The sequence below is a fragment of the Adiantum capillus-veneris genome, chromosome 4 (genome assembly GCF_014529385.1).
Source record: "Adiantum capillus-veneris isolate H3 chromosome 4, ASM1452938v2, whole genome shotgun sequence".
NCBI classification, from domain to species: Eukaryota; Viridiplantae; Streptophyta; class Polypodiopsida; order Polypodiales; family Pteridaceae; genus Adiantum; species Adiantum capillus-veneris.
In genome coordinates this window covers 19,889,913-19,917,642 of record NC_140934.1, presented here as the reverse complement: position 1 = coordinate 19,917,642, position 27,730 = coordinate 19,889,913, and the positions used below count along the sequence as shown (strand labels likewise).

The window sequence follows — 27,730 nt, the reverse complement described above, 5'->3', positions numbered from 1 at the left end:
CATTCATAATAAACATTTGAAACATGAGAGAGCTCATATTCAAAATTGCATAGTATTTTGAAGTATCTAACCTTGAGATAATAAGAATACACAAGTTACAACACATTATATATATATATATATATATATATATATATATATATATATATATATATATATATATAAGAATATATATATATAAAAGAATATATATATATATATATAAAACTCTCTCTCTCTCTCTCTCTCTCTCTCTCTCTCTCTCTCTCTCGCGTATATATAGAAGTTACAACACATTATATATATATATATATGACACCCTAGTCCTTATACTTGGGAGTCTAATGACACCTTGCCCCTAGTAAGAAAGCTTCACGGTGAAGCCTTTGTGGACCATTCTAGCCTTCATTTGGTGCCCAAAATGCCAATGACGCCCAAAATGGCCTCCAAATTTAAGGCCTGGCACTGCCACTGTGGAGCGCAGGCGTGAGAGAGAGAGAGAGAGAGAGAGAGGGTACGGGGCCCGCGTGTTGCACACAGGGCGAACGAGAGAGAGAGCGTGGACCTGTGCTGACGCAGCAGCCTGTCAGCGCTGACAGCGGGGGCAGAGAGGGAGGGTGTACGACAGAGGGCAGAGGGACGTAGAGAGAGAGTAGGTATGTGTGTGTAAATGTGTGGGTCGCCACGTGGCAGGGAGGGGGAGAGAGAGAGAGAGAGAGAGAGAGAGAGAGAGAGAGAGAGAGAGAGAGAGAGAGTGCACGACAGCCAGCAGAGGAAGAAGAAAGAAGAAGAGTTTTGTAACGTCGTAGGAAACTATCCCAAGAGAGCTTAAAGATCTATCCGACGGGCTTCCAGTGTGAACAACAGAGGAGAGAGGGTAAAAGACAAGAGAGCATGTGGGAGAGAGGAAATAAGAGAGAGAAAGTGAGGGAGAGGTTTAATTATGTGCCTAAAAAAGGCAGAATTCAACCTTAATGATCGCAGGAGGTGGTTCTCACCGGAACTAGCCGTCGGAGTCGAATTTTCGCATCGAACTCAAATTTGATGGTCGAATCCGCACGACGATCAAAATTTGTTAGAGCATACACCCAAGCCCGTGATGAACCGGTCAACGCTCGTCGAAACCAATTTTTCAGTTTTTATTCTTTTAATGCTCGAAAAAGCCAAATTTAGTCCAAATTAGCTGAAAACATTAAAAATCATCCAAAAATCCAAAAAATTCTTCAAAATTTTTAGAAATCTCATAAAATCATCAACAATCACAATCAAACACTTTCGACTCGCATAAGCACACAAAAAATAGCAGTTTTTATTGAAAATATCAATTACAATAAAATCGACAACTCGGCCCTCGAAAAAGTGAAACGCTCAAAACTTCATCAAAGAGGACACAAATGCGCTCAAATTGATGTTGTTAAATACGCACGCAAAACAACTTGTCAAGATCGCAAGATTCAATTTTTTTACAAAATTAAGCAAAAATTAATACAAAATTAGCAAAAAAAAATGTAAAAATTATCCAAAAAATACCATTTTTTTAAAAAAAATTCTCCACACGTAGAGGATTAGTGTAGCCAAATCAAATCACAATAATCACATCGATTCAATTGCCAAACAATTTCACAAAAAAATATCAAAACGAGGCAATTAAACCAACAAAATTAGGTCACAAATTGACGCATTTGGAGTGTGTAAATCCTTGTTTTGAGCTAAAAAACGAAGCAATTAATCATTACACATATCAAATATGCAAACAAACATTGAATTAAGCATGCACATTAAGCACTTTTTAAGCGCGCGCGCGCACACACACACACACACACACACACTAATAATTGGCAGTTTTTACCAATTTTTAGGTGCGCACACACAAGGGTTAATCTTGTCGAAATTTCAATTTGAATTTTCAAATCTCTAGTTGGGAATGACCACAACACAAATCAATCATCACAATTGAAAAATCATTAAGCACACATTGATTTTTAGGTGCACAAACAATGGCAAAATAGTGCACACACACCTAAAATTAGGCATACACACACTCAATTCGAATGCACACGCACTTGATTTTACTGCACACACACTTGCAATTGACCATTCAAGCATGCAATCAGATCAATTAGTCACACAATTAGCAATGTATATTCACCAATTAGCTATTGAACTTGTCAATTCCATACGCCTCCAAATCTGAAAAATTTCAGCATTACGACGGCATGAAAATGAACATTTCAAAATATTTCATAGCATAACATAGCATCGGCATGGTGTTAATTAGCATAGCATATCATAACATAGACATGGTGTTTATTAGCATAGCATAACATAGCATCATCATGGCATCTCTACTCATCTCTACATATGTTTAGATTCTAGGGAGGCTGAGAATACCACCTTGTTTAGCTTTCCAATGGAGATCGGTTCAACGGTTGGAAGCTCCAATCTTTGGTAGAAAATTAGTCTGTAAGTTAGCAAAAATTAGTGAAATTAGCAAGGGGTTAGTGTGAAATTAGAGTGTGTAGGCACACAATTGACAAGAAATTAGGAAAAAATGAACACATTGCTTCATGCACACACATCCAAAATCCACAAAACTATAAACACACAAATGAAATTAGTGAGGAAACACATTCGATTATGCCATAATTACACTAGCGTAGGCCATCTTCCCCGGCAACGGCATTGGGGGTACCATTGTAGCATAGCTCCAATGACCAACAAAATTATCAATCTAGAGAGATGAGCTACCCGGCTAGGGCATGGAAACACTCATACGATTAGTGAGATAATCATGGCAACACGAATGGTGACTCTATGAGGTGAGCTTCTCGACCTCTGGAGGAGCTAAGCCACAATGATTGGCAATCTCCGCATCCACTTCCCTTCACCTCAAATCAACCCAATCACACACACTAACGATTGCAAGATGCACACAACACTAATCCTATCATGCAACTCACTAATCACAAGCACACACACATAGATCTATCGAGCACCACACTCCAATCAAACCTACATGCACACGCAAGCAAAAGAGGGCAATCACACAAGATTAGAGAGGGATTAACCACTAATTAGTTACGATTTAGCTAACCAAAGCATCATTAGCAATTACAAGAAGTATGAGAGAGGCATAGTGAAAGAGAATTAAGCATTCATTAGTGTTAATCAAATCAAATGAGCAAGGAGAAGCTCAAGGATTCCATAGCCACACACCTCATGAGCTCTCACTAAAGAGTGGTCTCAACAATGAGCTTCAGAACCCTAATTTCTTTTACACATTGCCTTATATACCTAGGGTAAAATATGCAATGTCCGGGCACCCAAGGTCTTTACGGCTTCACCACTTACTGAATCTGCAACCTAGGCACACTAACTGACATGTTCTTTACAGCTTGGAACTCCCATTGAGCCCGTAACACATTAAAAAATATTACAATGTCTTGAAATAAATCGAGAATTTACAATACATGACCATTTTGGGAAAATGTGAAAAATGTATAACTCCAATCTTTACTGCTTCTTCATGTTGACCTTTGAGGTGCATTCGTAATGCTCGGGCCTTTAGCAGCTTTTGTTAACTGACATCGGCTCAGTTAACAATGTTAATATATCATGTCATTTCATTTCTAGAGGGGATTTCTGATTCAATTAAGTCCACTATTGGGGTGAAACAGGGTTGCCAACTATCTCCTTACACTATTTGGAAAGTATGTGGATGAGGTTGCTGACAACATTGAGGGGGATGGCGGAGACATGGATCTCACTATTGTTATATGCTAATGATATTGTGCTGATTTTTGACTCATCGAAGGGGAGAGAAAGGGACGGTGCATCCAAGCTGGTAGAAGAAATGTGCATGAAGATGGCTTTCTATAGAGAGCATCTTCTCAAAATAATAGAGGATGGATATGTGATGAGACTAGCCTAGATTGATGCTCATTTATCCTATGGGATACGATGTGCTATTGGTTAGATGCACACATCATCGCATTAGCTAGAGATTGAGACTAGCAGATTTAGGAGAGTACCAGCAGAGATCAAGATATGTCAATTATAGAGCCAAAGACAGAGTTACATCACATTTGTCATTGTCCGGTATACTATGAGATACGAGCCCGCTTTCATTGTCTATTTAGAGAGGGATTTGGACCATTGGCTAGAGTCATGAGATATCAAGATCAGATATGCCTCGAGTTTTTTTTGCTAGAGATGTGCAGAGAGAGGGAGAGTATCTTGAGGAGATCAAGCAGAGGGAGATCATTTTAGAGTAGAGACTTGATAGCCAGATGAGCATGCTTCACAATAGACTTCAGAGCCCGTCCACCTATAGTTGAGCCATTGAGCTCGAGAGAGCTAGAGGCCCACGTCTACTAGGGTGACCAGGACATCGATGGAGGCTCCATCACAGGATCAAGACTATTCTAGCACGACATGGAAGACGCCCAATGAGACTATTTACAGAGGTGGACATTGACAAAGCTGCAATACTTTCTCGGACAACACCGGATGCCGGGCATCATCGGGCATTGATGCTGAAGATGGTGATGATGATTTTAGTCTTTTATTTTACTTCATTTACTTTTATTTTATTTTTATTTTTGTAACCAGACATTGGATTAGATCCACCAAGATTGTATGAGTTTGGTGTCATAGCTATTGGTCATTTTGGCCTTTTTGAAGACGTTTAATATAACATTTTAGTTCGTTTCTCTCTCTCGCGAACATCTTCACACCAGCTTGAGATTGAGACTGGTGATACCAGCAGCTGACAGGATATGAAGCCTATGCCATATAGAGCCAAAGACAGAGATGCATTATATATGTCAGTGCACAGTGTATTACTGCTATAGTGCTTGCTTCCACTATCTATTCAAAGAAGGCTTCGGACCCTTCTCTAGAGTCAATATGAGCTATTAGGACTAGAGATGTCTTGAACTGTATCTACTTGAGTTACATAGACACAGAGATAGTTTATTGAGGAGATTTGGAGAGAGACAATCCTAGAGACGGATTACTGATTTCTTCACACCAAACACTGGAAAGATAGAGGGGCAGTCACCATTATAAAGCTCAGTTCACACTCAGACCCACGGTACTCTCATTTAATTGGAGCTAGGGAGATCAAGACGCCCATGGTTGAGGAGAGGAGCTTCACAACATCGACAGAGACTACAAGAGAGGATTCGAGCCATACTATCTTGACATCTAGAGTACATATGAGGTTGGATTCATCACCCATTGTATCTCTCTCTTGTATTGGGCACCCATTGTATCAGTGATCACACATAGTCCACACAGTTCCAACTAGTAACACTTCTAGATTCAATTTAGTATCCTTTTTTTTTGTTTTCAGACATGGTATCAAATTCATCGGTTTGTAACAGATTGGTGTCATAGATCATTAACGCCTTTTGAAGACATTAATATATCATTCCATTCAATCTCTCTCTCTCTCTCTCTCTCTCTCTCTCTCTCTCTCTCTCTCTCTCTCTCTCTCTCTCTCTCTCTCTCTCTCTCTCTCTCCCCCCCCCCCCCCTGGAAGCCCTCCTTTGGAAGAGGGGGACGCTGAAGGGGAAGAGGGGAACACGTGGCACGAGGGGACGTGTGGCGCGAGTGGTGCAACGATGTAGAAACATCAGAAGGGGAAGAGGGGGACGGGCGGCAATGCTCTGTCTACTCCGTCGTCGCGCTGATCACTACTTAGCGAAATGTCGTGGGAGCAAAAATGGCTCTCGTGACAAATTCGAGATTTTTTTTGAAGTTTTTTGCATCGCTTATTTGGCTCAATTCAATTTGTAAGCGTCGCTATGCACGTCGCAAATTGCAATGCGCATAGCGACGCAGCTAACGACCTAATAAGCAACACTAAACTGGGCATCGCTTAAGCGACACCCGTAAGTTTCCTAGGCGTCCCTACTTACAAAGCGCCCTTGTAGTGTTATTAGAGTCTAGATATACCTAAGCAAGTAATTCTCTGTAATGGGATTTGTACCTTCAATGTTGCATCAGACAAAATTGACATCATTATTTCATCTTGATCGATGTTGCCTAACTTTTTTTTTTACTGATGGGATACTCCTATGCGAGAATTTGATATCAACACCTTTCCATTGGGAGACCTACTTGTAGCCTATCCTATTATTTATTCATTGAGCTTAGTATTGCTTTGTCACAAGATCGATATCCACTAGTTATCCCAGCTTTGCAAACTAGTCTGCTAATTTATATAGCACCTTCATTATCCGCTTGTCTATACTCAAATTTGCCTGCTTTCATTCTCTTTTATTGATGAACAATTTGAACTTTGCATCAATTCTTTTATTAATGGATTATAAAATGTTAATGTATTTAGTGTGCCGTTAAATTCTTGTTGAATTTAACAAGGAATCATCGTTAGTGCTTTGTCTTTAAGAAAAACTTTTGCAAAAAAAGATAAGTACAATGCTATCATATCAAAGAACCTCAAGCTACGTAATTTCTCAATAGATTTTATTAAATATACCTAGAAAAAGCACTTTTTTCTTTGATCATTTAGTTCTCTCTCTCTATAGGTCCAAATTCCATGCACCACCCTAGTATTTATCTTACCATAAGATCTTCACATTATACAACACCTCTTACAACCTTTTATACAAAAAAAAACCCAATCTAACGTACTAGCTTGATAAATGCTCACTTTCTCTACTTTTTTGTTACTTGCTATTTCGAACAGGCTACAATCAAGCACTTTTGCAACAACATACAATACTAGCCATAATTTTGGCTCTTTTACTCATTCCCATTAATTGTATGAGTTGTGAAATCAATCGATTCCATCGTCCTCATTGTACTTGCATTGAAAGAAATTACTATTTACATCATTAAGCTATGGAGCCATGCACATGAGCTTAGGTGATTTGGGATGGTCAACAACAATTTGTGCATACTTCATTATTCAAACCTATTTCATTTTGGTATCAAACAGGTAAGAATTTTTTATTTTTTAATGCCTTGTCTAGTACATTGGTCACATGTACATAGATTTGCCAATTTAGGCATGTGTAAATACTCATCTTGGTGTAGATTCACTGATTTAGGCAACATCAGTACTCTGTGTAGATCTGTCGATTTAGGCAGCACAAGTGCAAACTCGTCCATTTAGGCATCACACCAACAAACAACAGATTCACTAATTTAAATAATATCAATGTAGATTCATATGTTTTAGGCACCACAAGTGCCGATTTAGGCAGCACGTCTCATTGGTGTCGATTCACCGATTTAGGCAACACCGATCACAAAATCATGCTACAGTGGTTGACCACCATTGTCATTAGTATGATTTTGTTACCCGCGCATATAATGGAAGATATTTGGAATTGGAATTGGATTTGGTTTATGATGATTTATAGTCGACACTATGTATCAAATTAGACTTGAAATTTATGATAAATGATCATTAAACAATGAGCGTGACCAATGATATCCTAATACATCAGGATACTACTTATTCTTGTCGTATGGGACACTAGAGTATGTACTGTGTGGATAACGGCAAACATAAGCAGAGTCACTTGTTTAACTTTAAAAGTTTTATTTTTGACACATGATTTTAACCATTATTTTTTTGACAAGTATGGTTTGCAGATGTTTAACTTAGCAATTGAGAACAATTACTTTTCTAATGGAGAGGTATGTAATGAAAATGAAAATATATTTATTTATTATGACAGGTGGCAAAAGCTATGGACTATGCAAAAGGATAGCAAGCATATGGATATTCTATTACTAAAGCGCTCTTTATGAGCCATGGTCACTTTATGTCTGTGTGGACAGCCTGTATTCATTTTGAGCATTCAAGTAATCTATAAATAATACGTGCAAGAGGAAAATACTCACTCTTGCATGGGGGGAGATTGCACTTAGTGTCTATGTTATTCCCCTCTCCTCTCCTCTCTCCTCTCTCCTCTCTTGCCGTGCCAATGTAGCACTCCACTCTTGGAAGTACACCTACATGCGCTCTCATGATTTATCTCCCACTCTATCTCTCTCAAATCACTCTCAATGTGGATTATGTGCATATATGAATTGCCAGGTATGCAGATCTGTGGTTTTATTGATCGTAGTATATTCTTTTCTATATTTATAGGCCCTTTATGCTCTCGACTGTAGCATTGGTAGACATGCCATCTCAAGAGACCCTTGCATCAATAGACTCAATGGTTACTATTCACCATCAAAAAAAGACTTCTAGACCCCAATAGGGGGCAGCTACATCCTCTGGCCTTGATCCTCCACTTGTCAACTTACAGGTTAATGTGCAAGAAGCTGACAATGAGGAAGCTACTCAAATTTTCTATTGTACACCTCAATGATAATTTCTACAATAAATGTTGAAGGGATCAATGATCCTACTTGACTGCTAGTATTTCATAAATGGTTGCTCTCTCGGATTTAGATGTTTGTCAATGTCAAGAAAATAAGATGCATGTTAAAGGGGGTTTACAAACCCATTATGATGTATATTATGGGGGACAAAAAGGCAAGTAATCTGGTGTTATGACATATATTAAATCTTCTTTGCAATGTACATGGCTTCTTGATGAACCATGAGGTGAATATGGGGTCAAATGAGGTTGCTACACGCATTTGTTTGTGGAATTGGATGCTTCAAATTTCTGCAAATAATGGTATTGTTGGTGGGGATTTTAATACGTTTACTACTACTTGTGATACCACATCACTATCAACATTTCATGGAACGGATGAAGTGTTGCCTTGGGCTGAGTTGTAGCATCATTTGCAAATGCAAGATGCATAGCCTAGTTCTACCCGACCTTCTTACCACTCCATGTCCCATATTTCATCTTGGTCCAGGTTGGATCGACGATACTACATGCATATGGATTAGCTCCTTGCGCATGAAGATATGCCCAGCTGATTGACCATGGAAAACTTATCGTACCACGTAAGTGCAAGGGAGGGTTTTTTTTTTACAAGTTACGTAAGCGTATAAGTTAGGGGCAGGTCCCCAATAATTTATCTCCCAAGCTTAAAAATAAGGGAGGGGGGTATCGTATTTATGTGGGGGGGGGGGGGGCAACTTGACCTGGGTTGATTACTTGTAATGATTGGTCATTGATGTGCACTAGAATTTGGATGAATTTAGGGGAAGATTTTTATCAGGTCACACGTCAAACTTTGCATCAAGCCGGTCATAGATAAGGGCTGATTTGGAGTAGATCAAGGGTTGATTTACACCAGCTTTGGATGGATCAGAATTAGACGAGTAGCCAGAGTGCAGGCTGATCGGGCACATAGTTTGAATGTCAAATTAAGACACATTGAGGGTACATCTAGTTATCAACATAAGTGGTTCCTTAGTACATTGCCAACCACTATGCTATACACTCTTTGACTAGTTTTACCCAGTTTAGATAATGTGAGACCTAAATTTTATATGTAAGATAGGGGTATGATAGTTGTCTTCTTTAATTGTCGCAAAAGCGTAGAAAGGGGGGTCATATTCCCTAATATGAGTTGTATATAGGGGTTTTACCAAAGTTGTCCGCTTGCAGGTGGCGTCCCATTTTGTATATAGAGTGAATCCCCCGAGAAGATATGCAAGTTCAATTGCATGCAAGTTCAATTGCATGCATTGTGTCTAACCACTTTCCTTTAATTTTGAAAATGTTTGATATTGATATTCAATTGGTTGGTTTTGCATGCCCTCTTAGGGTGAACAATAATTTGATTGGGCACCCCATGTTTGCTGATCAAGTAAAGCAAGTGTCGAATGACTGTAAAAACCAATACGTAGATCCTCTAATTATTTGGTTGACCTTCACTCTAATGCATTAGGAATGTAGGCCAATATGTAACCATAAATCGAGTGCTTCTACTTAAAAAGCAATGCAGATTTTAGTTTCCTTGGCTAAGGTGGTTGAGAGCCATTGCTCACCCCTCAAATACATCTCAAGGCCTTTTTGAAAGGCTAATATTTAAACATAGGAGGGAGTCCATGACTTCCCTCACATTATTGGATGGTTGTACAACTTTTGACCCCACAAAAATATGTCCCAATGCTATTCCTACTATTAGAACATCCTCAATGTCTCTCCTAGCAAATCTAAAGAAAGATTGACAGCCATTAATGTACTTCTTGACACAATTGAAAGTAAAGTTCTACAACAAGATGCAGTAAGATTGTATGCATTATTTAATGAGGGTGAGATCACTTATGCCTTATCCAAATTGGGGAATGATAAAACACTTGATATTTATGTTATCTCTAATGAATTTGTTACTTATATCTAGGAGGATTTCAAGGATACAGTGATCTCAATCATCAACAAAAGATGGACTTCTCCTCATATGTTTGTAGGGCTCATGTAGGGGATTATAAAGATGATATCCGAATGCATTTTCTCAAAAAAATTATCTGATTGGAGGCCAATTACTATGATGGGGATTATTTACAAGTTATTAGCCAAGGCACTGACCATAAGATTGGGGCCATTGCCTTTTCCCAAAAACATTATCTAATTGGAGGCCAATTATTATGATGGGGATTGTTTACAAGTTATTAGCCAAGGCAATGGCCATAACATTGGGGGCACTACTTAGGATGTACATTCATGTCTCTCAGGCTTGCTTTATTGGCGGGACATCCATTCTAGATAACATCTTCGCAATTTAGTTGGGCATTGAACATGCACTTAGGTCTAATGAGGACAGTGTATTGCTGCAAATTGACTTTGCCAAGGCCTTAGATTCTATTCAATGGGATTTTGTTGCTTTTTTTTTTCACAAGCTTGCTTTTGGTCCTAAAATAGCAAGATACATTTTATTTACTAGGTTAGGGAGCTACTTTGAGAGTACTAGTTGTGTGAAGGTTGTCAGAAGAAGTTGATGTACGCAGATCTGTGAGGCAAGGGAGCCTCTCAGCCCTTTCTTCTATATAGTGGCATCCGCTCTTCTCTTTACATACTTGAATAGTCTATCTATGAAAGGATCTATTCAAGGATTGCACTTGAAAAATAAATAGATGATTGGACAGGGTTTTGCTGATGATACCATCCTCTTTCTTTAAGCTAATAATTTCAATTTAGGAAAATGTATGGTTGCTCTTTATCTCTATTCGTTTGTTGTTGGTATGAATATAACTGTGCTCAAATCTCAATTTATCAATGTTCTGCTCCAGAATTTGATGCTCTTATTTGGCAAGGGATCAAATTTCCTGTGTGACACGTTTTTAGACATTTGGGATATCCTTTGGGAGTTATGGTGGAGCGGCCTAAACTACAAGACTGGGTCATGGAGAGAGTTTATAGAAAAATAGTAGTGTGGCATTGTGATGAATGGCCTTTCCATGGTAGGGTAAGGATTGTGTAGGCTATGCTTATTCCTTATATGTAATAGTTTCTTCCACTTCTAGATTGGACCAAAACTAAACTTGCTCAATTTAGATCAAACTTCCTTAAATTCTTATCGGGAAAGAATGCAAACTCCTCTGCAATGATTGCTTGGAAATATATATGGCTACTCCACTAGATTTGGGAGGGTTGGAATTTCTCCAATTGGATGTACATGCTCATGCTAGGAGAGCCACATTAATTTAACATATGCTGGAAACTAATACCATGTGGGCTAAGTGTATGTAGTTGCTTGTGGATTCTTCTTTTGTTTACTTTCATAGTTCTTGGAAGATGGCATCTTGGGATAAACCATTCTCAATTGCTCCCATTAAAACTTGGAAGTGTGTATGTGCCAACTTGATATGGAAAGGCAGGGTTAGATATACATGCAACTCATTATCTATTGAATCAATTTTCTAGTCTTTTGTTTTCAAAAGACCTCTCACACTCATTATGCGAAGGAGGACACTTTTTCTGCATAAAGAAAAGTTTCTGCTACATTGTTTAGCTTATGGACTCTTAAGATGCTTTTAAACTTCTTTTTGTAGCCAAAAGATAGTACAAATTACTGTTGGATTGAGGATTCCTTGGTCTTTGCTTTGGGCACGTGTCAACAAGTTGAAAGTTCTTATTACTACGATGCTACCAACAGATACAAGGATTGGACTGTCATCTTTTTCTGCCAATTAGTGGACCTTCTCCACAAAAGATTTCTACAGGCTATTACTAACTGACACCATTTCTGTTCATCTCAAATGCAATAGAAATTGGAACTTGCATTATGATAAAGATTGGTGGTTAAAATGTACTGCACAATGTTTAGACCTCTACCTCATCATTAAAGCCAAGGTCTTTCATTTGAGAGTTATAACTGGAGCCTTGTCTACCTCTTAAAAAATGCTTACAAAAAATCAAGGGGATGATAAATGTGCTAGATGTGGCACATTGGAGGATACCAAACATCTATTTTTGTACGGCTCTATAGTGGCCTAATGGTGGAAATGGGGTCAAGCATGGTGGGCAGATTGAATGGGGAGTCAAACTTAGTAGATTCAAAGTTTAATGGTGGGCATATGCATGGGGAGTCAAAGTTACTAGATTCAAAATTACATTCCTACTTTTCTTCGAGAAGAATGAAGCACTCCAATCCTATCTTCAATCTTATGCACGCTGGTTTTTTTGTTTTGTGTGCCTTATAAGAAACCATGCTCTCTATGAGCAGTAGATCCATTTCACCAAGTCTTTACCTATGCATATGCTTAAGAACAAGATAATTGGAGAATATTCTAGCTATCCAAGACCAGGATACACAAGCAAACTCTTTGTTTATCCTGGAAAATATGTAACATTATAGAGTAGATAATGTAAATATGATCTTCCACACACACACACACACACACACACAAACAAAGGACAGTGTTTTCCTTCACAATCTACATGGTATAAGATCAAGAACAATTCTACTAGTTATGGTGGCATCACTAAGGTGAGAGATGGAAAAATAGATGGGTTTTAAAGTGCAACGAAGATGGAGGAAGGCCTTCTTCATCATGTAAGTCAGAAAAATTAAGATCCATTGCAATGTTCAAATTTTTATGTTGGAAGTCTAATTGGGCATTGAACATGCACTTAGGTCTAGTGAGGACATTGTCTACTACAAATTGACTTTGCCAATGCCTTTGATATAATTCGGTGGGATTTTAATGCTTTTGTTTTTCACAAGCTTGGTTTTGGTCCTAGAATAACCAGATGCATTTATTGACTAGGTTGGGGAGCTACTTTGAGAGTACTAGTTAATTGAAGGTTGTCAGAAGGAATTGATGTACGAAGATCTGTGAGGCAAGGGTGCCCTCTCAGCCCTTTGTTCTATATAGTGGCATCTCATCCTCTCTCTACATACTTGGATAGTCTATCTATGAGACAATCTATTCAAGGATTGCACTTGAAAACTAAATAGATGATTGGACAAGGTTTTGTTGATGATATCATCCTTTTTCTTTAAGCTAATAATTTCAATTTAGGAAATGTATGGTTGCTCTTGATCTCTATTCACTTGTTGTTGGTATGAATATAGATGTGCTCAAATCTCAACTTATTAATGTTTTTGCTTGAGAATTTGATGTTCTTCTTTGGCAAGGGAAGAGATTGCATGTGGGACATGTTTTTAGACATTTGGGGTATCCTTTGGGAGTTCTGGTGTAGCAGTCTGAACTGCAAGACTGGGTCTTGGAGAGAGTCTCCAAAAAAATAGCAAGGTGGCACTATAATGAATGGCCTTTCCAAGTTAGAATAAGTATTGTGAAGGTTGTGCTTATTCCTTATATGCAATAGTTTCTTCAACTTCTAGACTGGAGCAAAACTAAACTTGCTCAATTTAGATCAAGATTGCTCAAATTCTAATGGGGAAAGAATGCAAACTCCTCTATAATGATTGCTTGGGAATATATGGTTGCTCCACTAGACGTGGGAGGGCTGGGATTTCTCCAATTGGATCTACATGCTCATGCTAGGAGAACCACATTAATTAAACATATGTTGGAAACTGATACCATGTGGGCTAAGTGTATGTGGTTACTTGTGGATTCTTTTATTGTTTACTTTCATGGCTCTTGGCAGATGCCATCTTGGGATAAGCTGTTCTCAATTGCTCCCATTAAAACTGGTTATGAAACCTCTCAAATGCTCTACCTTGATCAAAGGATATGGCAATGATTGTTGATGCCATTGTCATTGATTTGGTTGGGAGTGAGTTGAGTGACATTGACTGAATGGAGAACTCTCAAATGCTGGTTAAATCTTGGAAGTTTGTATGTGCTAACTTGATATGGAATGGAAGGGTTAGATATACAGGCAACTCATTATCTGTTGAATCAATTTTCTAGTCTTTTGTTTTCAAAAAACCTCATGCACTCATTATGGGGACGAGTGCACTTTCTCTGCATAAGAAAAGCTTATGGACTCTTAGGGTGCTTTTAAACCTTTTTTTTGTAGCCAAAAGACAATACACATTGCATGTTGGATTGAGGATTCCTTGGTCTTTGCTTTGGGCACGTGTCAACAAGTTGAAAGTTCTTATTACTACAATGCTACCAACAGATACAAGGATTGGACACTGTCAGCTTCTTCTGCCAATTAGTGGACCTCCTCCACAAAATATTTCTACAGGTTATTACTAATTGACACCATTTCTGTTCATCTCAAATGCAATAGAAATTGGAACTTGCATTATGATAAACATTAGTGGTTAAATGTATTGCACGATGTTGAGAGCTCTACCTCATCATTTAAAGCCAAGGTCTTTCATTGGAGAGTTAGAACTAGATCCTTGTCTACCTCTAAAAAAATGCTTACAAAAAATCAAGGGGATGGTAAATGTGCTAGATGTGGCATACTGGAGGATACCAAACATCTCTTTTGGTACGGCTCTATAGTGGCATAATGGTGGAAATGGGGCCAAGCATGGTGGGCAGATGAATGGGGAGTCTTACTCGATTCAAAGTTACATGGTGGGCAAATGCATGGGGAGTCAAATTCACTAGATTGAAAGTTGCATTCCTGCTTTTCTTCGAGAAGGATGAAGCACTCCAATTCTATCTTTGATCTTATGCACAATGGTTTATTTGTTTTATGTGCCTTATGAGAAACCATTCTCTCTATGAGCAGTAGATACATTTCACCAAGTCTTTACCTGTTCATTTGCTTAAGAACAAGATAATTGGAGAACATTCTAACTATCCAAGACCAAGATAAAAGAGTAAAGGCTTTGTTTATCCTAGAAAAGATGTAACATTACGGAGTAGATAATGTAAATGTGATCTTCCACACACACACACACACACACACACATAGAGGACCGTGTTTTCCTTCACAATCTACATGGTATAAGATCAAGAACAATTCTACTAGATACAATGGCATCATTAAAGGTGAGAGATGGAAAAATAGATGGGTTTTAAGGTGCAATGAAGATGGAGGACGGCCTACTTCACCACAATTAAGATCCATTGCCATGTTCAAAATTTTTAGACCTTATATTTGAGGTCAATCCATATCATAAGTAGGATTCATGTAATACGATTATGACAATATGACACCCAAACAATCGGGCAACAATATAGCAATGTTGCTCGCAATTTATTTTCTAATGCTGCCATCTTTTTGTGTGAGGTGCCTAAGGTTATAAATAGTGTATAACCCAGCTCTTATACACAATTTTTGTTGGGTATATTTAAAGCATCAATCAAGGCAAAGTACTTTTGCACCTTGTTTGCAAGAGCAAGCAACTTTTAGCATACTGCTGGGAGCCCATGGTAATTTTAAGAGATAGGTAGTCCATGCTTGGAGCATGACACATATCTTCTTCTTCTTCTTCTCTCGCAAAACTTCTCTTGTTCTTCTTCTTCTTCCTCTCTCTCTCTCTCTCTCTCTCTCTCACACACACACACACACACACAATCATTCTCAAAAGCTTCTCTCTCCTTCCGTCATTGTGGTGGCACTCTCAAGCTCCTCTTTTTCCTCACACATAAGTTCACTCTCATGCACACACACACACACACACTCACTCATAGACATGGATTCGAGGGTCAAAAATTGTGAGCGTGGAGAGATGAGAAGAGGAGCTAGCACGGAGAGAGAGAGAGAGAGAGAGAGAGAGAGAGAGAGAGAGAGAGAGAGTCACTGATTCCATGTTAATGTTTTCATGTTAGTGGCAACCTTAGGTTACTACATTAATCTTTTTCTTTTTTTTTTGAGAGAAGTTGAATTGTATTAAAAGATGTACTACATTAATCTTTGATTGAGGTTTTTTGTTTTCAACTAGGAAATTCCCACAATGACTAGGACTTGTAACCTCGAAAGCCCTCTAAGCAAATAAGGCAGATATTGAGAAACAGTTCCCCACGAATTGGTGACTTGGAAAATGAAGAAAAGATCCGTCAATAGATGAAAAGGCAGCCCCCGAATCTGATAAAGGCCCTCTTCTATCTAATCACCTCAAATTTGACTTGTTTTCCATCGTTCCTGCAGCGCCATGCCTCCGTGCTTCTGTTTGGCTAGCCGTGGGAAAGCAGATCGGGGCATCTGTAGCACAGAGTAACGCTCGCAGGCCCTTTGAGGTACGAGAAGTTCATACCCATACACATACGCACACTTACATATCAGAGAGAGAGAGAGAGAGAGGGGAGGAGAAACCCATTCTTTGAGTTGAAATAATTAACTGGTCTCCTTTTCTGCGATGACCCAAGCTTGCAAACTAGCCGAACATGGACGTGCAGTTATTATCGCTTAAGCTTTCTGCGATGACCCAAGCTTGCAAATTAGCCGAAAATGAATGTGCAGATATCATCGCATAGCTCTTTGCATGGGCAGCAGATGTATGTATTTTCTGTTGTGGATATGATACACAGGTGCATTCTTGTGGCCTTCATACCTAGGCACACCTACATGTACTTAGTTCCTTGCGGACATAGTGTTTCAGTCTTTGTCTAGTGCTAGGCCTTTGATAAGAAAAAAAACAGAGATGTCACACAAATCTCTGCATTTTTTCGTCGTTTTGGTTCGTCTGAAGGATTGCTTGCGCTTTTTGGAGCTTCTGAGTGGAAGACATGTTTGTGTCTGAAAGCATTTGTGTTTGCTACACCAGGCGGGATAAGATACACAAACAAAGGCGCTGGTTCTGCAAAGCCCTAAACGGTTTCTAAGGCATATAAATTTTGTGCTAGGGCTGTCTTGAATGGCAAACTGGGGCTTGCTTTTGGAGCTTGTGAGGCTTGCTGCAGCATCGATGGATCTCCTGACGCGGGCCATGGATCAGCTTCGCATCTCTTTGACGGCACACCCGACACCAAGACGCCTGACACGCTATTAAGGCGCAAATTCATCAATGTTACCAGCAATTCATACTGACAACTTGTTAGGAGCCAAGCAACTTTGGTCCCATCTGAGACGGACCCTGGGGATCTGCTCCCTCAGTACCGAAACTTGGTTGTGGATCCACAAGTTTTGGGATATGGAAACCCAGAAACAGACATGGCACAGCAAATTACGGTTGTAGGATTCTCCCCACAACCGTAACTTTGGGGGCTATGGCTTTACGAAAACATGATGAATGGTAACGCTTCTCAAAAGTAGGAAAAGGTTTTTGCTGAGAAGCAATATATATCTGCTCAAGTTTTCAAAGCAGTCAAAAAAATTGCTGCTGAGAAGCAACCTATCTGCTCGAGCCTTATTTGTCCCTAGTGGGCTAGATGGGTTTAGATGCAGACCAGTGCTTGGCACTTGATATTGGAATTAAGAAAGATTCCGGTTATAAATCTCGTATTGCGGTTTTTGCAAATTGTATCCTATTGATTTTATACAAAACTCTGCAGAAATGTAAAACTTGATGCAATTTAATTGCTGGCTTTTGGTATTAAGAAGTAACGACTCATGGGGAGAGAAATGTGGGCAGAGATGAGAACTTGAACATCAGGCACTGATGCATTGGATGTTTATATGTTCTATTTTCTTCTCCCTAGTCAGGCGACCAAGGCCTGATGTGTAACCCACCGTAAGCAAATTTGGTAGTGTATGTGAGTTTACAAGGCTGAAAGCAAATTGATCACTTATCTTCAGTTGAGAATACATCAACTAAAGTGATTAGGAGTAGTTTTTGCACTCAACTATCTCTTGAAGAGAGAGAGAGAGAGAGAGAGAGAGAGAGAGAGAGGTGTATTTAATGGTTTTCAAGGCAGGACTAAAGAGCAATTGAATGGATTGAAGTTTTACATTTTCTGCATTGAAGTGTTGATTGTAAAAGAGCTGAATTCTAGTCGACTATGATGGCAGTTTTGTCTTATTTAACAAGATCTTTATGTAGATTATAACTAGGTTAACCTAAGTCATGTCCATTGTTTTCAAATTTGTAGGATTCTATCGTCATAATGCAAACAAATAGTGTTGATATGTGAAATCTTGCCTTGGGACAATCATTGTGAGAGAGGAAGAGAGGTTTAAACGGTGCCCGAAGGACCTCAAAGATCTAGATGACGAGTCTTAAAGGATTTTTAGGGTGTCGTTTTATAGATTTGGTTTAGACTATCTTGCAACAAGAAAATTGGAGAGAGAGAGAGAGAGAGAGAGAGGCGGTTAAATGTTGTTCAAGAGACCTCAAAGAACTAAATGACAAGTGATGTGTCTTCAAGTAAGGGGAGAGAGAGAGAGAGAGAGAGAGAGGAGCACCCTATGTTGTCAATACTGCTTGTTGATATGATTGAATAGCACCTACAGCTGGAGGACATGCCATGCTCCCACTCTCATTTAAATTTTTGGTCTTGTGAAGTAGGAAGGTTTTTACAACTAGTATTACCAAATCTGGATGCTTTGCCTTTGCTTGTTTGGTCCATCCCACACGAGTCTTACCATACACCGAGCGACACTTTTCGAGCGAACCAAAATTCGAGCAAATATTTGTAAGGCATGGGCCCATATTGTCCTTTGTGGTACGATGTAGGCACTTGCTTCCATGTGGCTCGTGCATGCCCTCCCACATCGCATACTCAGTCAATATCCAAAGATGAGGTTCAAGAGGGATCGGTGTCCTTTCACAATAATCAAGTGGGGATCTCGGTTGATTCTCCCGAATAAGACTAGAAAAAAACTTTTTGCACACGTTTCACTGTTTTTCTTCCAAACTCACATTATGTGAGTGATTTTATAAAAGATAAACAAACATATAAATACAACTTTAGACCCATATTGAGCCATGGAGCACCATACAGTGAAGAGCGTACATAGAACACATCCATCTTTGAACCCTCGGCTAACAAGGGAGCAACCCTGAGACAAAAAGTAAATCATGACAGAAGGGAATACCAACTAAACAGGGAGCCACCCTTGAAAGATGCAAATTGATGCGAGAAGCTTTCACGGCTACCACCAAGAAGGCCCTCGTCCATGCAAGTAATTTGCAAAACTCAAAAGAGTCAGCCGCACGAAGGAAGGAGCTCGAAGCTCTATCATTGGCCACCCAAGGGCCATCCACCAAAATAGAAAACACCAGCGTTCAACCAGACATCATCTCTCCTCGCGCTTGGCGGGGAGAGCACAATCATGAGACACCTCGTACCATCAGGCCATCGGCTTGCAAGAAGAAAGAACACAACCTCCACCCACATCAACTCCCTGCCCTAGATCAACCAGATAGCACACAGGGGAGAAGTCCATCAGCGGACACGACCATACTTCCATCGGGTAATCATTCTCCTCAATGTTGCACCGAGTAGCTGAACCTTCAAACAACTACCCGAGTCTTGTTGTGAACCACATCCAATAGCAACCAGATTGTCCGAGTCATTACCAAAAGAACCTACAGTTGTAGATAACATGTGCATGCTTTGCATCCCTCCTATCGCATAACAACATCCCAAACAACTCAATGTTTCATTATCCTCTGAGAGGCCTGCATGCCATCGCAAAACAAGGTCTAACCCCGAGGCAATAAATAGACCAACCTTCGAACCGCCTCTGTACACCTCTTGCGACCACAACCTTCAGCGCAGCACGAACCTGCGGCAAATCACCATGGTCTGTGAAGCTCGAAATCAAAGCAATGATCTGCATCCAAGGAAGGCACCGATCCTTGCAACCAAGCCTCACAATCGAACTTCCACTCTAAGCATGCATCGTACAACCCCTCCCTCTATAGAGATAGTGCGCAGTGGTCATCGGTATTCCCTCCAAGTTAGGAGGCGAAAGAGGCGACCTCCTCCCACTGGCAAAAAAATCGAGTGGCATGTGAGGGTGTAAGTACCACCCACTCTCCACCCTGCCACAATGCCCCCTATGGACCCCCCAACCCTTGGGGCCTCGCAAGTTGTAGAGTGACAAGCAGCCTTGCAATCCTCACCTTGCACTAACCCTCTTCTCGATAATTCTTCCATTTAGACCTCACTTTCTATTCACTACAAAAATTTTGAGTTGAAAAGAAAAAAGCCAAGCCTGTCCTAAAGGATGAAAAGAGGCTTAGGCTATATTTTCATCCTTTAGGAGGCTTGGCTTTTTTCTTTTCAACTCAAAATTTTTGTAGTGAATGAAATTGAGGTGAGTCTTCAAGATGGTTTGTGAGACCTGTGCAGAGTTTATGTTTGCTATGTCTACAAGAGTGCTCATGCTAGGGATGCTCACGGAGCCTCTCCGATTGGGAGTGGAAGCCACACAACGTAGCAGCTTAGCTAATGGTGACGCCGTGGAGATGGCTCAATCGAAGGATCAGGAGATCAGTCCAGACGGGGACACCCATTTGCTCCTCCCTCAATTGCGTTGTTTTGCATCCCTCCACTCAATATTTTCCCAGGAAGAGGCCATCCTTTCCCACTCTCTTTGGAGAGAAAATTGATGGCTTACAATCTTTGCAATGCTCCTCGGGTGGGAGTCGACTCGTGGTAGGGGTGGCCCTCATTGTGGCAACGGAGAGCCACATTCGAAGGGGAGAGGCCCCTCTATGGCTTGATGCACTGTTGTCTTATGGTTCGACTTCGGAGAAGTCCTACGGTTGCACGGTCTATTGAGGCATATGAGGCTCTCCTTGAGGACAGGTTGGTTAGAGCTAGATCTTGGCTTGTGCTTTTGATTGGAGGTGGAGTGGAGTGGTTTCTGGGTGGCAGTCAGTAGCCCCTCCGGTGGCATCTCCGACCAGGTGATGGTTATCTTTCTATGTTTTTTTATTACTGCTAGTTTTCTTGGATTCCTTCGGCTCATTGTGAGAGGGTCGGTGGTGGTGGAATCCAGTGCAGTCTACCTCGCCTTTATGAGTCTTTTTGTATTAGGTTTTCACGCTTCCTTGTACATAAAAATCCTGGTCTAAGGACTTGTGTATGGTTGTGGATTTTTTATGATGGTGGTAGATGCCCTCGCTCGTTGTGAAGAGGGCTTTCTGTAATTCTTTTTGAATTTAATATATCACTCATTGTTAGTGAGTTTTGCCAAAAAAACAAAAAAGTGAATAGAGTCTTCTTTTACTGTGTGTGTGTGTGTGGGTGTGTGTACTAAATGTAAAAGTGAATTCCCTCAAAGAACCTGTCGGCATAGGGATCTTTTTTTTAAACTATTCAATGAGAGAGAGAGTGGAAAAAATCCTTTTTTTTTTTACTATACAAAATTGAAGGTCGATTGTAGGCGAGAACTTAGTGTCGCGTCCACTGCATGCTTGTCTCCTCACGTTTCTTGAAAGGGAGAATCTTAATAAAATCCATTAAGCTTGCAAGGCTGCCTCTCATTAACTCGCCCAATTTTATCATCGCTCGAAAAAGTTTGCTCGGAGTTTGGGATTCCTCCTGCCACACAAGGACCTCACTATATGTATGCAGCTATGCTTTTGTTTGATAAGTAATATTATGCATTCAATGTTGTACTATGAATTTGCATGTTGTATCCCCGAGGAGACAAAAATACATCATGCAGTCAAAACCACTTGTCATTGTCAATATCATCACCAAGAAGTAGAAGAGAAGATTTGCCCAAACCCAAGCAAAATTTGGCCAACCCATAAAGCATGTATCAAATATGGGCTTAAAAAGTTGTGTAAGTCTTTGAAGAACAAACTTCAATTTGGGTTTTAAGGAAATTGATTGTTGAAAACAAAGGTGGATGTGATTTAAACCTTCCAAAATTTAGAGCTTTTACAACCAAAGAGGCTCTTGTGTAGATCTAGAAAGCAAGTATAACCATTGTATAGCCTACCTCACCAACCTAGGTAGACCTACATTGTGAGTGCGACCCTTGGGAAGGCATGATGTTAGGTTCTGTGGGCTATGACCTATGCCTTGTACCCTCTCGGTGTGTACCACTTTTACTCTATTTGGATCCCATTCAGCATGAAGTCATGTGCTAATCATGTGCCTAGTGCTAGGTGTGTTACAGGACAGGTGATGGGTATAGGAGTCCAAATCAATTTATGTGATTGGAATATGAGCTCCATAGCTTTAAGGGTCAAATTTTGCTTTGTACGTCTGATTTGCGGGTGTTCTTGGACCTTATGCATTTGTACTACACTTTGTACTATCATCTCTAGCCTTACTTAAAGGTGCTATCATTTAGTTTTATTAATCAAGTTTTGCTTTGTGCTTGTTCTCTCTCTCTCTCTCTCTCTCTCTCTCTCTCTCTCTCTCTCTCGGTGCATGTGTTTATTAAGTGTGTATTAAGTCTCTAATCTTCATCATGCTCAAGTGATGAATGCCATTATGGTCTACGCACCATAGTAACAAATGGTATCAAAGTTTGAAGGGGATTTTAGTCCTCTAGCTTAATTAGTTATCAATATATTCTCTAATCAATCAAGAGATTAATAAGCATTAATAAGCATCATATGCTGTCTCGCTGATTGCATTGATTAGATCATCAAAATTCAAATACTTATTTAGGTATGAGAATGGATTAAGCTTTTGGAGCAACTACACTTCTTAATCTCATCATTAGGTCATTCCCCTTGCATTAATTTTGTGCGATTTCTTATCAAATCTTTTGCATAAAAAATTATCCCAACAATAGTTTTGCTTTGTGACACTTGCTTAGCTAAAAAGCCTCTGCTTCAAGCTTTGATTTGAGCCCCTAAGCACGTTGGTTTTGATTAGCCTTCTCTAATTACCTACCAAGTTTAGGGGTGTGTACTCTCTTGAAAAGTCGACCATAACACTCACTTTTTTGGACACCCTCTCACACAAGGTGCCCATGTGGGGCAAGACTAGCTCAAGTGTTGACCCAAAGGTCGTGGGCTCAAGGCTTTCAAACTTTAAACGAGGGAAGGTGGGCGGCCTTCAAGTTGGTCGTAAGCTCTATTGCAACAAGTTTCAAGTCTAGGTGCAAGCGTTCACGCAGTGCAGAAACTTTTACTCAACCTTCACGTTCGGATTTCAAACTTTATCAAACTGGCTTCAATACGCTGTGGGGTTTGACTGGCGGCTTCCCACGCCATTTCTCATTCAAGAAACCAACAAGCTCCAAGAATCCCCTTCTCCCTAGGGAGGAGTTTCCCACTACAAAGCCTTCCAAGGTCAATTTTGGCTAATGGGAGGTTCCCACCTGAGAATCAGACACTATTAAAATAATTTTTTAATAAGTGTGCAGAACACTAAATGGTGTAAAGAAGGGGGAAGAGTGTAGTGGGAGGTAGGTTAAGGAGATAGATTAACCAAGTGAATTGAGGGCTAGCTCAAAGAAATTTGGGACTTTAGAGCGCTTGAGCTTGTAGATTTGATGGGCTTGTTCGAGTTTAAGGTGATTTTTTTTAAAGATATTCTTACGACTAAGGTCCAAGGTGGGTGGAATCCAAAGTTTGGTGCTTTGTAGGGAGATGGTGAGATGTAGTCATGGTTTTCAAAGAAGATTTTGATTTGGAGACCTCTACCCAAAGAGTTATGGGCTTGAAGAAGAATGCTAGTGAGGGGTTTGGAGGTGGGGGTATAAGGACTTGGTGAAGAGCAAGTGTACCCATGAAGATGGGTGAGTGAGCCCTAAGCCTTCATCCCTCTCTCGTTTCCCAAAATGTAGTCATGCATTCTATGGTGGAGTTTTTATGTTCAGGTGCACAGTTGATCGAGTTGGATTTGGAACTAGAGGTAAGGAGGTATTTTGGCAAAAAGAGGCTATGGATCCAATTCAAAGGATCTTTGGGAGCTAATACTAGAATCAATGAAGGGGTGATGTTTTGTGGGAGGGAGTTGTCAAAAGATTCAACACTCCCTGAGGGTCCACCAGCGCCACCGCTGGGAGCGTGAGTGGTCGTGCTACCACATGGTGTCATACACCGTAGAAAGGCTGATCCATTGGAGCTATTAGTTTCAGAGCTCTGCAAACCCAAACCGAAGCCAATGTTTATAGGGATTTGAGAGGGATTATCCTCCGTAGACCTTTGAGCCATGCGCTTGCGAAGATCCTTTGCGAGGTTTTTGCGCATTTTTTTGTCGTTCATTCAACCTCCTTCTGGCCAGTCAACCAGCTAATCATATTCAAAAGAGAGCAACCACCCGTTGGTTAGATACGGGTGGCTCGGTTTAGATGGGCACAACCGCTGCCCGGTGGTGGGATACATGCAGCTATTGTGAGTTAGACGACACCCGCTAGCCACCCTTCTCCAGGGAGGGCATTGCATCTGCCTAGCTACGCAGGGTGAGGTTTAGATAGATGATACCTTTTGTTGTTCGCTTTCTAGAAATGGTGGGCCATTTTGCGGCGGGTCAACATGTAAGATCCCTGTTGAAGGCCTAGATAGGGACCTTGGGTGTGTCGATAAGGTCACACGACTGGCTATAGGTAGTGTACCTTGTCTTTAATGTGAGCTGGGCGGAGGCCATTTCAACAAGATGGTGACGCACCCAGAAGTGCATGGCTATATACTTCAGGGATTGCCTCCTCAGAGCATCCTTGTTTGGAGTGTCCAAGTTTGTTACAATGGTATCAAAGCACGGCCGATTTCTCTTCTACCAAGAAATCTGATCCCTTATCTCGCGACACTTATGGATTTTGACAAGAATCAGTCGACTTCTTCTGCATCTGTTGATGCAAGAGGAGACCACGCAGAAGATTTAAATGAATTAACAGAGGAAGAGTACGGGCTACCTCGGTCTACTCAGTATGAACTTCAAGAGATGCAACATCGACAGCAGGTTGACGAGTGCAGAAGCAGATGATTAAACTTGCGAAAGACCCTCAATTTGCAAAATTTTTGTCTCAGCACTTCATCACTGAAGTGCACACTTAGTGGCAGAAGGCCACCAAATCACCAATCGAACCGGCAATCAAGAAACCTCCTTCTCTGAGGATGTTTACAAAACAAGAACTTCAAGAGGTGGGTCAGACTCAGATCAGTCAGCTTTTGGACACAAAAAATCAATCCAAAAAGCAATTGAAAAAGCGCAAGAAGGGGACTGACTACCCTGGTTATTTAGGCCGTCAATCTTCTTTTGCACCTGCAAGAAAGCAGAAGAAGCATGTATGCTTTGAAGGACTACCCAGTTCTTCTTCTTCCTCTTCTTCTGACAGTTCTTCTAGCTCTTCTGAATCGAGCGAGGAGGACAGAAAGGGCAAAAAGCGAAGAAAAAAGAAAAGCTTTGGAAAGGGCAAGAAAAAGGCAAAGAAACTCAGATTCCGCCCAGTTTTTGATATCTCTACGGAGGAGTCATCCTCTGACAGATCGGACTCCGATGACCATATTTTTATGCAAAGAAGAAGCACTTCTATAGAGCCAACCAATCGGACTTCCTTGAAGACAAGAGCAAAAAGGCAAAATAATTAAAGGTGGACAATCGATAAAATTTGAATCCTTTTTTGGATCCAAGATGCTCCGAGGGCTTTGGCCTTCATCCAACAGTTTGACATAGCCTTCTCTCGAGAATATTACTCACGACACTCCAAGATTAGGAGGGTCGCTTCTTTTCTCAAAGGAAATGCTCGAACATGGTGGTCCACCCTTCTACTAAGGAAAGAAGCTCAGCCAAGTGGTCGAAATTCAAAAGGATCTTTATTTCTTCTTGGCTGACTCGGGAGTACGAATGGGATATAAGAACCGCTTGGAACCATCTTCGGATGACCAAGGGAGATTCTGTGGACGCTTATTGTGAGAGGTTTTGGGACTCTTTTCTACCAACCTCTTCATTTAAGAAGGTCACCTCTAAGGAACAGATTGAGAGGTTTTGTTGCGGCCTCACTACAGAGATCCGAGATTACTACCTTGAACAAAAGTCGAATTCTATTCAAAAATTAATGGGGGTCATGCGAAACGGGGTTGCTCGATACATTCGAGAAATTTGACTTACCCCACTGATGAGATCTTGACTCAAAGAACCAAACATACCTCCAACAATGAAACTAGAAAGAAAAAGAGTTCCCAAGAAAAGAAGGATACACGACCCGCCTGACTCTTCAAGAAAGGGCAAACTATATCAAAGAGGGGAAGTGTTTTGGTTGCAGGGAACAAGGGCACATCTCCGGTTGGCTTGTTTTGTTTGCCCTAGCGACACCTCATTGACTGTATTGATGGCTCATTTCCTTGCTTGTTTGGCTTCTTTTCTTTGGTGGAGGCTAAGTGTGTGTTGACATTAAGGGTTTTTATATCGTTAAAAAAAGTTTGAATTGAGGATTCTTTCCACTCCATCAAGCTTGGGTGTCAATACTAGGGGTAAGCGTAACGAGATGGTATTGAGCTTCTTGGGAAGGGAGGAGAGGCAATCTGTCTCACAAGTGAATGCAACCCAACCAATTTTGTTTTGAGATTCAATGAGGTGTCCATGTCTTCAATCTGGGTCGGATGGAGATTGACACTATTGCACTTGTGTAGGAGCTGAATTAATGATCACAAAATTGCAGTTGGCTATATATGGTTCTTAAGACATATTGTATACCATACATAGCTTGAAACCAATGGCAGTTATAGGCAATTGGATGTAAAGGCACAAAAAAAGAAGGTAAAGGAGAGGGTTAAAAAACCAATGCCTAGAAGTAGAAGGGCTACAGATGTGTAGCCGGGGACATATGTAAATGGAAAACGCCATTGTTGAAGGCTACAAGTACATGCTAATGTAGGCGACACAAGCTCATGTACACAATAGTTGAGTAGGAGTGTGCACACTAGAGAGTGCACAGCAGGTTGTAGTCTGCCCTTGAAGAGTGTGCAAAGGGTTGTAGACTAGCTAATGGATAGAAGTGCATGTGGGTGAGCTTTGGTAAGCATCAACAGGTAGACAAATACTTAAGGTAAGCTTGTAGAGCTTGGTCTGCTCAAAATTTCCATTTGGGCTCATTTCGGCCTTTGTTTCCACTACAGGCAATATTGCACAAGCAATTTTATCCTTTTGTGCAAAGTTTCTATAAGTGTAATTTTGTGCAGAACAATACCCTTGCAGTCTTCTTTGGGTTGTGCTATATAGCACGTCTTAGTCCCCTTTGTTTCTCCTCCTTTCGGGCAGTTTTCACATCAGGTGCAGGCACTTAAAAGGCTGACAACAACACAAGTGTGCTCAAGATGTTTACTGTTGAGGATAAATTGGACGGGGTCAACCACCCAATGTGGGCTTTCATGATGCAACATGTTCTTTTGTCAAAGGGCATTTTGAATGTTGTGCAAGGCATTGATGTACATCCGGATTCTGCGGATATGAGCGTTGTTGAGAATGTTGCAGCATTCGATGGTGCATGATTGTTGTTACTAGAGTTGCTTTGTCTATGGTTGATCAGTTCATTGGGATGTTAAAGATGCAAGGCTCATGCATTATTGCGTTATCTATGAAGCACACTATTACTCCTCACGTTCACTCCGCTAAATCAGCTAAACAATCTTGGGATATTTTGGGTGGTCTTTATGCAAGTCGCAATGAGGCTAA

General features: G+C 40.5%; 1 long non-coding RNA gene across 1 annotated transcript; it reads left to right on the top strand.

Annotated features, from left to right (window-relative positions):
• The first annotated feature begins 16,084 nt into the window (after nt 1-16,084).
• On the top strand, nt 16,085-17,992 carry LOC147458824 (uncharacterized). The gene is made up of 3 exons (XR_015187801.1): nt 16,085-16,099; nt 16,201-16,495; nt 17,023-17,992. It is a non-coding gene; the product is annotated as an uncharacterized LOC147458824 (long non-coding RNA).
• The last annotated feature ends 9,738 nt before the right edge of the window (nt 17,993-27,730 follow it).